A 13,747-nucleotide genomic window follows, 5' to 3' on the forward strand; every position below is an offset into this window, starting at 1 on the left:
GAGAGCAGTCACGCTGTCGAGACCAGACGCCCGTAATGCCAGCTATGCCAGGCTCCCTTCTGAGAGCAGTCACGCTGTTGAGACCAGACTCCTGTAATGCCACCTATGCCAGGCTTCCTTCTGAGAGCAGTAACGCTGTCGAGACCAGACGCCGGTAATGCCACCTATGCCAGGCTCCCTTCTGAGAGCAGTCACGCTGTCGAGACTGGACCCCTGTAATGCCACCTATGCCAGGCTCCCTTCTGAGAGCAGTCACGCTGTCAAGACCAGACTCCTGTAATGCCACCTATGCCAGGCTTCCTTCTGAGAGCAGTCACGCTGTCGAGACCAGACGCCGGTAATGCCACCTATGCCAGGCTCCCTTCTGAGAGCAGTCACGCTGTCGAGACCAGATGCTTGTAATGCCACCTATGCCAGGCTCCCTTCTGAGAGCAGTCACGCCGTCGAGACTAGACCCTGTAATGACACCTATGCCAGACTCCCTTCTGAGAGCGGTCACGCTGTCGCGACTGGAGCCCTGTAATGCCACCTATGCCAGGCTCCCTTCTGAGAGCAGCCACGCTGTCGAGACCAGACCCTGTAATGCCACCTATGCCAGGCTCCCTTCTGAGAGCAGTCACGCTGTCGCGACTGGACCCCTGTAATGCCACCTATGCCAGGCTCCCTTCTGAGAGCAGCCACACTGTCGAGACCAGATGCTTGTAATGCCACCTATGCCAGGATCCCTGCTGAGAACACAAATGATCTTGATAATTTTGGGGAGCAATCTCATTTAACATCTCTTTCTATACAATCACCAGCTGAATTCCATTAAGTCTCATAGATTATTTTGTTTGATTTCATATAAAAAAAACATTCATTTATAAACATGTAAATTCTAGTCATGACTGCGCACCTTTTATAGAATAATTGATTGCAATAAAATATGATACCAATAGAACCAATCTCTTTTTCTCATTTCCTATGTTGAACAATCATTTTATAATTAGCCGTCTGTCCTGCTCGGCCTTCTAATCCACAGCATCCAGCTCTGTGATTTCCAATAATAATCCTGGCCTCTGCTGAAGAGAAGCCTTGTGCTCGGCCTGGCTACCTTATAGTGTGTACCTTAAAAAGAATAGGCAGCTACTGATCTACCTGTGTGAAAGTCATATAAACACAAATTTTCTTTCTGACTTTGTTTCGAAAGCAAAGCACATTATATGAGAGTGTGGTCAGGTCGAGCACTAGGATAATGTTCTTGATGATAGGGTACAAAATGGATATGTCCTCTAGAACCTTAAAGTTTGAACTTGTAAACATGAAGACCTCTAACCATGGCCTCGATAATTAACCAATCAAATGACTGTGGGAAAATAATTACCTTTATTTTCCCTTAAACTGTAAAGATACTTAACATAAATGGGCACCCTTTTATTAAAGATAAATAACATGATGTTAAAATAGATCTGCACAGTATGCTCTATTATATCGTCACTACTGAACATGCGGTTCTGATCATCTTGTTGCCTCAGGAGGCACCACGGTGCGGTCGTGGATTGTTCCTGCCTCTTCCTGGATGGCCGATCGCAGTCATATCACTCCTGATCCGATTGTGCATCTTTCAGTGCTATGCATATATTGACAAAAACAACAGGTGATGGACTGAATGAGGATCAATGTCACACATTCAACCCAGTCAAAAGATCTGGGTCCTAATCCATCGTTTTTTTGCACTCCACACCACACTGGACTGTTCCCATGGGGCAACAGGGTCAGAGCTGATTTGCATATCGCCATTGTCTAACCCAGGGTGGTGTGGAGTGCAAAAAAACGATGGATTTGGGCCCAGATCTTTTGACTGGGGGAGTGTGTGACATTGATCCACATTCAGTCCATCACTTGTTGTTTTTGCAATTGCCGCCCTAAGTGCGCTGGGGATGCCCAGACGTGGGTCCCAGGCACTCCACACCACTTGGAGTCAAGCTAGCCGGGCTGATGAGAGGTGTTACCTCGAAACCGGTCCGGTCCTCGGATGCTTGATTCCGTTCTGGGAAGGACATGGCTTTTGTAGTTCGGACTGGACTGTTCCCATGGGGCAACAGGGTCAGAGCTGATTTGCATATCGCCATTGTCTAACCCAGGGTGGTGTGGAGTGCAAAAAAACGATGGATTTGGGCCCAGATCTTTTGACTGGGGGAGTGTGTGACATTGATCCACATTCAGTCCATCACTTGTTGTTTTTGCAATTGCCGCCCTAAGTGCGCTGGGGATGCCCAGACGTGGGTCCCAGGCACTCCACACCACTTGGAGTCAAGCTAGCCGGGCTGATGAGAGGTGTTACCTCGAAACCGGTCCGGTCCTCGGATGCTTGATTCCGTTCTGGGAAGGACATGGCTTTTGTAGTTCGGACTGGACTGTTCCCATGGGGCAACAGGGTCAGAGCTGATTTGCATATCGCCATTGTCTAACCCAGGGTGGTGTGGAGTGCAAAAAAACGATGGATTTGGGCCCAGATCTTTTGACTGGGGGAGTGTGTGACATTGATCCACATTCAGTCCATCACTTGTTGTTTTTGCAATTGCCGCCCTAAGTGCGCTGGGGATGCCCAGACGTGGGTCCCAGGCACTCCACACCACTTGGAGTCAAGCTAGCCGGGCTGATGAGAGGTGTTACCTCGAAACCGGTCCGGTCCTCGGATGCTTGATTCCGTTCTGGGAAGGACATGGCTTTTGTAGTTCGGACTGGACTGTTCCCATGGGGCAACAGGGTCAGAGCTGATTTGCATATCGCCATTGTCTAACCCAGGGTGGTGTGGAGTGCAAAAAAACGATGGATTTGGGCCCAGATCTTTTGACTGGGGGAGTGTGTGACATTGATCCACATTCAGTCCATCACTTGTTGTTTTTGCAATTGCCGCCCTAAGTGCGCTGGGGATGCCCAGACGTGGGTCCCAGGCACTCCACACCACTTGGAGTCAAGCTAGCCGGGCTGATGAGAGGTGTTACCTCGAAACCGGTCCGGTCCTCGGATGCTTGATTCCGTTCTGGGAAGGACATGGCTTTTGTAGTTCGGACTGGACTGTTCCCATGGGGCAACAGGGTCAGAGCTGATTTGCATATCGCCATTGTCTAACCCAGGGTGGTGTGGAGTGCAAAAAAACGATGGATTTGGGCCCAGATCTTTTGACTGGGGGAGTGTGTGACATTGATCCACATTCAGTCCATCACTTGTTGTTTTTGCAATTGCCGCCCTAAGTGCGCTGGGGATGCCCAGACGTGGGTCCCAGGCACTCCACACCACTTGGAGTCAAGCTAGCCGGGCTGATGAGAGGTGTTACCTCGAAACCGGTCCGGTCCTCGGATGCTTGATTCCGTTCTGGGAAGGACATGGCTTTTGTAGTTCGGACTGGACTGTTCCCATGGGGCAACAGGGTCAGAGCTGATTTGCATATCGCCATTGTCTAACCCAGGGTGGTGTGGAGTGCAAAAAAACGATGGATTTGGGCCCAGATCTTTTGACTGGGGGAGTGTGTGACATTGATCCACATTCAGTCCATCACTTGTTGTTTTTGCAATTGCCGCCCTAAGTGCGCTGGGGATGCCCAGACGTGGGTCCCAGGCACTCCACACCACTTGGAGTCAAGCTAGCCGGGCTGATGAGAGGTGTTACCTCGAAACCGGTCCGGTCCTCGGATGCTTGATTCCGTTCTGGGAAGGACATGGCTTTTGTAGTTCGGACTGGACTGTTCCCATGGGGCAACAGGGTCAGAGCTGATTTGCATATCGCCATTGTCTAACCCAGGGTGGTGTGGAGTGCAAAAAAACGATGGATTTGGGCCCAGATCTTTTGACTGGGGGAGTGTGTGACATTGATCCACATTCAGTCCATCACTTGTTGTTTTTGCAATTGCCGCCCTAAGTGCGCTGGGGATGCCCAGACGTGGGTCCCAGGCACTCCACACCACTTGGAGTCAAGCTAGCCGGGCTGATGAGAGGTGTTACCTCGAAACCGGTCCGGTCCTCGGATGCTTGATTCCGTTCTGGGAAGGACATGGCTTTTGTAGTTCGGACTGGACTGTTCCCATGGGGCAACAGGGTCAGAGCTGATTTGCATATCGCCATTGTCTAACCCAGGGTGGTGTGGAGTGCAAAAAAACGATGGATTTGGGCCCAGATCTTTTGACTGGGGGAGTGTGTGACATTGATCCACATTCAGTCCATCACTTGTTGTTTTTGCAATTGCCGCCCTAAGTGCGCTGGGGATGCCCAGACGTGGGTCCCAGGCACTCCACACCACTTGGAGTCAAGCTAGCCGGGCTGATGAGAGGTGTTACCTCGAAACCGGTCCGGTCCTCGGATGCTTGATTCCGTTCTGGGAAGGACATGGCTTTTGTAGTTCGGACTGGACTGTTCCCATGGGGCAACAGGGTCAGAGCTGATTTGCATATCGCCATTGTCTAACCCAGGGTGGTGTGGAGTGCAAAAAAACGATGGATTTGGGCCCAGATCTTTTGACTGGGGGAGTGTGTGACATTGATCCACATTCAGTCCATCACTTGTTGTTTTTGCAATTGCCGCCCTAAGTGCGCTGGGGATGCCCAGACGTGGGTCCCAGGCACTCCACACCACTTGGAGTCAAGCTAGCCGGGCTGATGAGAGGTGTTACCTCGAAACCGGTCCGGTCCTCGGATGCTTGATTCCGTTCTGGGAAGGACATGGCTTTTGTAGTTCGGACTGGACTGTTCCCATGGGGCAACAGGGTCAGAGCTGATTTGCATATCGCCATTGTCTAACCCAGGGTGGTGTGGAGTGCAAAAAAACGATGGATTTGGGCCCAGATCTTTTGACTGGGGGAGTGTGTGACATTGATCCACATTCAGTCCATCACTTGTTGTTTTTGCAATTGCCGCCCTAAGTGCGCTGGGGATGCCCAGACGTGGGTCCCAGGCACTCCACACCACTTGGAGTCAAGCTAGCCGGGCTGATGAGAGGTGTTACCTCGAAACCGGTCCGGTCCTCGGATGCTTGATTCCGTTCTGGGAAGGACATGGCTTTTGTAGTTCGGACTGGACTGTTCCCATGGGGCAACAGGGTCAGAGCTGATTTGCATATCGCCATTGTCTAACCCAGGGTGGTGTGGAGTGCAAAAAAACGATGGATTTGGGCCCAGATCTTTTGACTGGGGGAGTGTGTGACATTGATCCACATTCAGTCCATCACTTGTTGTTTTTGCAATTGCCGCCCTAAGTGCGCTGGGGATGCCCAGACGTGGGTCCCAGGCACTCCACACCACTTGGAGTCAAGCTAGCCGGGCTGATGAGAGGTGTTACCTCGAAACCGGTCCGGTCCTCGGATGCTTGATTCCGTTCTGGGAAGGACATGGCTTTTGTAGTTCGGACTGGACTGTTCCCATGGGGCAACAGGGTCAGAGCTGATTTGCATATCGCCATTGTCTAACCCAGGGTGGTGTGGAGTGCAAAAAAACGATGGATTTGGGCCCAGATCTTTTGACTGGGGGAGTGTGTGACATTGATCCACATTCAGTCCATCACTTGTTGTTTTTGCAATTGCCGCCCTAAGTGCGCTGGGGATGCCCAGACGTGGGTCCCAGGCACTCCACACCACTTGGAGTCAAGCTAGCCGGGCTGATGAGAGGTGTTACCTCGAAACCGGTCCGGTCCTCGGATGCTTGATTCCGTTCTGGGAAGGACATGGCTTTTGTAGTTCGGACTGGACTGTTCCCATGGGGCAACAGGGTCAGAGCTGATTTGCATATCGCCATTGTCTAACCCAGGGTGGTGTGGAGTGCAAAAAAACGATGGATTTGGGCCCAGATCTTTTGACTGGGGGAGTGTGTGACATTGATCCACATTCAGTCCATCACTTGTTGTTTTTGCAATTGCCGCCCTAAGTGCGCTGGGGATGCCCAGACGTGGGTCCCAGGCACTCCACACCACTTGGAGTCAAGCTAGCCGGGCTGATGAGAGGTGTTACCTCGAAACCGGTCCGGTCCTCGGATGCTTGATTCCGTTCTGGGAAGGACATGGCTTTTGTAGTTCGGACTGGACTGTTCCCATGGGGCAACAGGGTCAGAGCTGATTTGCATATCGCCATTGTCTAACCCAGGGTGGTGTGGAGTGCAAAAAAACGATGGATTTGGGCCCAGATCTTTTGACTGGGGGAGTGTGTGACATTGATCCACATTCAGTCCATCTCTTGTTGTTTTTGCAATTGCCGCCCTAAGTGCGCTGGGGATGCCCAGACGTGGGTCCCAGGCACTCCACACCACTTGGAGTCAAGCTAGCCGGGCTGATGAGAGGTGTTACCTCGAAACCGGTCCGGTCCTCGGATGCTTGATTCCGTTCTGGGAAGGACATGGCTTTTGTAGTTCGGACTGGACTGTTCCCATGGGGCAACAGGGTCAGAGCTGATTTGCATATCGCCATTGTCTAACCCAGGGTGGTGTGGAGTGCAAAAAAACGATGGATTTGGGCCCAGATCTTTTGACTGGGGGAGTGTGTGACATTGATCCACATTCAGTCCATCACTTGTTGTTTTTGCAATTGCCGCCCTAAGTGCGCTGGGGATGCCCAGACGTGGGTCCCAGGCACTCCACACCACTTGGAGTCAAGCTAGCCGGGCTGATGAGAGGTGTTACCTCGAAACCGGTCCGGTCCTCGGATGCTTGATTCCGTTCTGGGAAGGACATGGCTTTTGTAGTTCGGACTGGACTGTTCCCATGGGGCAACAGGGTCAGAGCTGATTTGCATATCGCCATTGTCTAACCCAGGGTGGTGTGGAGTGCAAAAAAACGATGGATTTGGGCCCAGATCTTTTGACTGGGGGAGTGTGTGACATTGATCCACATTCAGTCCATCACTTGTTGTTTTTGCAATTGCCGCCCTAAGTGCGCTGGGGATGCCCAGACGTGGGTCCCAGGCACTCCACACCACTTGGAGTCAAGCTAGCCGGGCTGATGAGAGGTGTTACCTCGAAACCGGTCCGGTCCTCGGATGCTTGATTCCGTTCTGGGAAGGACATGGCTTTTGTAGTTCGGACTGGACTGTTCCCATGGGGCAACAGGGTCAGAGCTGATTTGCATATCGCCATTGTCTAACCCAGGGTGGTGTGGAGTGCAAAAAAACGATGGATTTGGGCCCAGATCTTTTGACTGGGGGAGTGTGTGACATTGATCCACATTCAGTCCATCACTTGTTGTTTTTGCAATTGCCGCCCTAAGTGCGCTGGGGATGCCCAGACGTGGGTCCCAGGCACTCCACACCACTTGGAGTCAAGCTAGCCGGGCTGATGAGAGGTGTTACCTCGAAACCGGTCCGGTCCTCGGATGCTTGATTCCGTTCTGGGAAGGACATGGCTTTTGTAGTTCGGACTGGACTGTTCCCATGGGGCAACAGGGTCAGAGCTGATTTGCATATCGCCATTGTCTAACCCAGGGTGGTGTGGAGTGCAAAAAAACGATGGATTTGGGCCCAGATCTTTTGACTGGGGGAGTGTGTGACATTGATCCACATTCAGTCCATCACTTGTTGTTTTTGCAATTGCCGCCCTAAGTGCGCTGGGGATGCCCAGACGTGGGTCCCAGGCACTCCACACCACTTGGAGTCAAGCTAGCCGGGCTGATGAGAGGTGTTACCTCGAAACCGGTCCGGTCCTCGGATGCTTGATTCCGTTCTGGGAAGGACATGGCTTTTGTAGTTCGGACTGGACTGTTCCCATGGGGCAACAGGGTCAGAGCTGATTTGCATATCGCCATTGTCTAACCCAGGGTGGTGTGGAGTGCAAAAAAACGATGGATTTGGGCCCAGATCTTTTGACTGGGGGAGTGTGTGACATTGATCCACATTCAGTCCATCACTTGTTGTTTTTGCAATTGCCGCCCTAAGTGCGCTGGGGATGCCCAGACGTGGGTCCCAGGCACTCCACACCACTTGGAGTCAAGCTAGCCAGGCTGATGAGAGGTGTTACCTCGAAACCGGTCCGGTCCTCGGATGCTTGATTCCGTTCTGGGAAGGACATGGCTTTTGTAGTTCGGACTGGACTGTTCCCATGGGGCAACAGGGTCAGAGCTGATTTGCATATCGCCATTGTCTAACCCAGGGTGGTGTGGAGTGCAAAAAAACGATGGATTTGGGCCCAGATCTTTTGACTGGGGGAGTGTGTGACATTGATCCACATTCAGTCCATCACTTGTTGTTTTTGCAATTGCCGCCCTAAGTGCGCTGGGGATGCCCAGACGTGGGTCCCAGGCACTCCACACCACTTGGAGTCAAGCTAGCCGGGCTGATGAGAGGTGTTACCTCGAAACCGGTCCGGTCCTCGGATGCTTGATTCCGTTCTGGGAAGGACATGGCTTTTGTAGTTCGGACTGGACTGTTCCCATGGGGCAACAGGGTCAGAGCTGATTTGCATATCGCCATTGTCTAACCCAGGGTGGTGTGGAGTGCAAAAAAACGATGGATTTGGGCCCAGATCTTTTGACTGGGGGAGTGTGTGACATTGATCCACATTCAGTCCATCACTTGTTGTTTTTGCAATTGCCGCCCTAAGTGCGCTGGGGATGCCCAGACGTGGGTCCCAGGCACTCCACACCACTTGGAGTCAAGCTAGCCGGGCTGATGAGAGGTGTTACCTCGAAACCGGTCCGGTCCTCGGATGCTTGATTCCGTTCTGGGAAGGACATGGCTTTTGTAGTTCGGACTGGACTGTTCCCATGGGGCAACAGGGTCAGAGCTGATTTGCATATCGCCATTGTCTAACCCAGGGTGGTGTGGAGTGCAAAAAAACGATGGATTTGGGCCCAGATCTTTTGACTGGGGGAGTGTGTGACATTGATCCACATTCAGTCCATCACTTGTTGTTTTTGCAATTGCCGCCCTAAGTGCGCTGGGGATGCCCAGACGTGGGTCCCAGGCACTCCACACCACTTGGAGTCAAGCTAGCCGGGCTGATGAGAGGTGTTACCTCGAAACCGGTCCGGTCCTCGGATGCTTGATTCCGTTCTGGGAAGGACATGGCTTTTGTAGTTCGGACTGGACTGTTCCCATGGGGCAACAGGGTCAGAGCTGATTTGCATATCGCCATTGTCTAACCCAGGGTGGTGTGGAGTGCAAAAAAACGATGGATTTGGGCCCAGATCTTTTGACTGGGGGAGTGTGTGACATTGATCCACATTCAGTCCATCACTTGTTGTTTATGCATATATTGACGGCACCCATGACCTGCTCAATCTTAACTTGTTATTTGTTATGTTATCAGCACAAGAATGGGCTGTGTTCAGGTGTTTCATTGTGGTATGTTTATTAAAGATGTATAAAGTGTCTAATTTCAAATGTACTATGCCACTAATGACCAAACAAACCATACATTCATTAATAAAAAGTGTTTATTTAAAAAATGGGGCCTGTTAATGTGAAAGTAAGATTAGTTTGATCCTGCTACATAACCCGTTTGTTTGTTACGTATAAGGATGGGTGTGCTGAAAAGCAGTCTTGTTGCGGTTACTCACTGGCTGGGTGTTGCTGATGGTGGTCGGCGGCTGAAGGAACTTCCTGCACTCAGCATTTAGTTAAAATTATCTGAGTGGAAAGCATTTTTTTCTACCATCTTTGGCTAATGAAGAGGACTCCTTTTCTGCCTTCTGACGTGTATTTTATTGGTGAAATCCTTCCTCTATACAAGGCTGGGCTATGAGAACTCTGGGCATTGTGGAAGACAATGTGCACACCACTCACGCTGAGCAAGGCATCCAGACCTGTATGGGGATCTTGGAGAGGTTTACCTCCAATAACTGTCCTTTATTGCTCTTGTACATGTCAACAGAGAGGTCAGTATTATTGTTGATGCACCTAAAATCTTCTCAAAATCGCTGCATTTCTAGGATTATTTTTATGTGTGTTACACCACGGTGTGTTTCTGCTTATGTAGTTGTAGGATTAATAATTTACTAAAACTCCTACCACATCCACTGCAATGATATGGTTTTCCTCCAATGTGTGTACATTGATGTGTCCATAGGGTTAAAATATTGCAAAAGCTCCTCCCGCATTCACTGCAATTGTATGGTGTTTCCCCTGTGTTTGTTCGATGATGATTCTTTTAGGCTGAAGAGTCATTAAAACTACTTCCACATTCACTGCAATGATACAGTTTTTCTCCAGTGTGTGTACACTGATGTATCTGTAGGGTTGATAATCGCTAAAACCTCCTTCCACATTCACTGCACTTGAATAGTTTTTCCCTTGTGTGTTCGCTGATGACGGCTTAAGTGTGATAATCGACTAAAGCACTTTGCACATTCACTGCACCTGAATGGTTTTTCCCCTGTGTGTGTTCACTGATGACGGCTTAAGTGTGATAATAGACAATAGCACTTTGCACATTCACTGCACCTGAATGGTTTTTCCCCTGTGTGTGTTCGCTGATGACGGCTTAAGTGTGATAATCGAAAAAAGCACTTTGCACATTCACTGCACCTGAATGGTTTTTCCCCTGTGTGTGTTCGCTGATGTCTCTTTAATGCTGAAGAGTCACTAAAACTACTTCCACATTCACTGCAATTATATGGTTTTTCCCCAGTGTGTAAATGCTGATGAGTCCTTAACATTGACATGCGACTAAAACTACTTCCACATTCACTGCAATGATATGGTTTTTCCCCTGTGTGTGTTCGCTTATGCCGTTTTAGGGTTGATAACTGACAAAAACATTTTGTACATTCACTACACTTGAATGGTTTTTCCCCAGTGTGTGTTCGCTCATGTTTCCTTAACGTTGACATATGACTAAAACTACTTTCACATTCACTGCAATGATATGGCTTTTCCCCCGTGTGTGTATGCTGATGTATCAGTAGGGTTGATAACAGACCAAAGCTCTTTACACATTCACTGCATTTGAATGGTTTTTCCCCCGTGTGTGTTCGGTAATGCTTTTTTAGGCTTGATAAATGTGCAAAGCTCTTCCCACATTCATTACATTTAAATAGCTGTTCTCCAGTGTGTATTCGATGGTGCATCCTTAATGTTGACGATTCACAAAAACTACGTCCACAAACATTGCAATGGTATGGTCTTTCCCCTGTGTGTGTTCGCTGGTGTCTTTGTAGTATTGATAATTGACTAAAGCTCCTCACACATTCAGTGCATTTGAGTGGTTTTTCACCTTTGTGCGTTTGCTGATGGTGCTTTAATAGCGATGACAAACTAAAGCTCTTGCTGCGGGTGTTTGATTTTTCTCTCTTGGTTAGAGTCTCTGGGTCAGGTATACATTTTTCAACATCCCATGACACTGTTCTGTGATGGGCCAACATGGCTGATAAAGCACTTGTATTATTTTCACATTTTCTGTATCTGTGTGGCATTTTGAATGTTTGTTTTCTGATTTAACAATTAAGTACAATGGTCACTAAATACTTGCCACACTCATAACATATGTAGTTCTTCTTTGAGGGTGATCTTGCCTTTAGATTGGAGAATGATTTTGCAAACTTACGGGTGAAGATTCATCATACTTCGGGTGGTGCAAATCAAGATAGTACTCTGTAGTTTAGGCAGCAGAACTCCTCTTCCCTTTACCCTTCCGTTGTCTGACTCCATTCCGTGGTGCCTTTCTCTGGTTGCTCTGTATAGTGCTAGAAAGAGTTTAAAATGCACTTAGAACACTGAATGATGGTCTGATGTAATTGTAGGCTGCAAAACACTACTGTAACCACATCATACGGATCCCATGATCAAAACTGGTATTGCACACGTGTTTATACATAAGGTAGTTTGTCATAGTCGTTGCCTTAATTTTCTAGAAGTCATTTCTTTGTCTTCTGGCGTGGAGGCGCACAGCTCAGGCTCTTACACTCACTGAATTGCCCTTGACTGCTTTTTCCAGGGTCTCTCAGTTTATGTTCAGGTTCCTCAGACTCCGACTGCACTTAAGTTTTCTTGAATACTGGAGCTCATTATTTCGGACTGTTTCTTGAAGACTTAAAGTATTGTGTTCTTTATTTAAAAACATTTTGTGCATTCAAGGCTTGTTTTCTGTTGGATGCAAAGAAACTTAAAATTACTGCCTGCAAACATACTGGAATATGAATACACAATATTTAACTGGTTGTAAAAACATCTTTCCTTTGCTATCATTGAAACCTAACAAGGGATATTTCATCACACACGGATATTGAAATAAAATTGTTTAGCTGAACACGTCACATCTTATTTTTTCCAGAAAACTTGAGGATTCACAAGTGTTCATACAACAACTTAGTAAAAAAAACAGCACTCTCATAGCGTCATTTTTGTTTTCAATGTGCACCGTCAGAGAAGAGGACTGAATAAATGCATGGGAGGAGTAACTGATCTAGTGTGCAATCAGGCAGCAGCTGGTTCAGTCTTCTGTAGTCATGCTCTCCAATGGGTTCCGGGAACTGTAGTCTTTTTGTAATTTATTTTAAGGTAACTAGTGTATAGATAAAGCAAGTGCTCCTGAGTCAAGAAAGTAATGCATAACATCTGAGACTTTCTGACACTTAGGAGAATCTAAATTCAGAACATATATACAACATATCATGAGAAGTGCCTACAGGAATGAGAACATAGTCAGATGGTGGATAGAAGTGGACAAGAGAAAAAGGGAATGGGAGGAAAAGATACCCACTATCTCCAATGAAGGAGGCCAGAGCAATCACTCCTGAGAAAAGATAAAACGCAGAACTTAGTTAGGAGACACTTTATCCAGTTCTAATTCTACACTTTCAGGGAGGGAGTGGATCTGATATGAACTAGTAGTGGGTCCCCATTCATTAGGGTGCACTTCTTTTGACAGTGGATGTCTTTGTCAAATGAGAGGATATGAGACAGGGGGTTTACCCCAGGATTTCTGATTCAGGCCACTAGCATATTGAATATAGAATATTGTGCTCAACACTCACACTGAGAAAGGCATCCATGATATGCGAGAATTTTGGAGAAGTTTAACTGAAAATCCAAACACTTAACCACCCTCCGTGTGCAGCCAGAAGCCCTTTTTATCTACTTAAATATATGTATTGTGGTCATTCAATCTACCTCCAGATTTATTGCTCTTTGTATATTCGCAGATGACAGACTGGGTCTGCAAATTTTGTAATGGCTATCCTGCGGCTGTAGGTGGTGTCATATTCCTCTAACATCTTTTACAGAGCAGGAGCGATGTCGTATGGTACCACGCCAGTGCCCCGACATCAGTTTGTTGTCCATTTCTTTACAAGCTGTACGAGGCAGTAAATGTGGAATACAAAAGCCTTAAATTAGAACTTTATTATCAGTTACATGCCTGAATAGGAAGGTGGATGGTATCAGCGGGGAATCTGCAGGTAGACAGAGTATCCACCAGAAAGATGGACACTGCATGTAAGTAACTTTTCATTCTGATAGATACTTCTACCTGCGGAGTCTCTCAACCCCTGAATAAATACTGCAGCAGCAGCACGCCATCCTAAGTAGTGGGTAGCAGTTTCTTTTTAGTAAAGGCATACGAGATCTTAATGCAAACGCCAATCCACTGTAACAGAGTCCTCTTTGCGGTGGAGAAGTGTGGCTCACTGGTTAGAGGAGGCAGACCTGAAAGCAGAGGTCAGCCCGGGACCAGGGTTCAATTCCCGGCTCGGCGGGGTCTTGAGTCCAAAAAAAAAATGTCCATGGACTCGACAATTCTCGCTCCGGTGCCTACTCGATTCACAGGTTCACACTCTGCGACTCTGGGCAATAGCTTGCTTA

At 48.3% G+C, this 13,747-nt stretch overlaps 1 pseudogene; it reads right to left on the minus strand.

Annotated features, from left to right (window-relative positions):
- Nucleotides 1–9,896: 9,896 nt before the first annotated feature.
- On the minus strand, nucleotides 9,897–11,310 carry LOC147662746 (uncharacterized; annotated as a pseudogene).
- Between the last annotated feature and the right edge of the window lie 2,437 nt (nucleotides 11,311–13,747).

Source organism: Lissotriton vulgaris, unplaced genomic scaffold (genome assembly GCF_964263255.1).
Source record: "Lissotriton vulgaris unplaced genomic scaffold, aLisVul1.2 SCAFFOLD_1034, whole genome shotgun sequence".
Lineage (NCBI taxonomy): Eukaryota > Metazoa > Chordata > Amphibia > Caudata > Salamandridae > Lissotriton > Lissotriton vulgaris.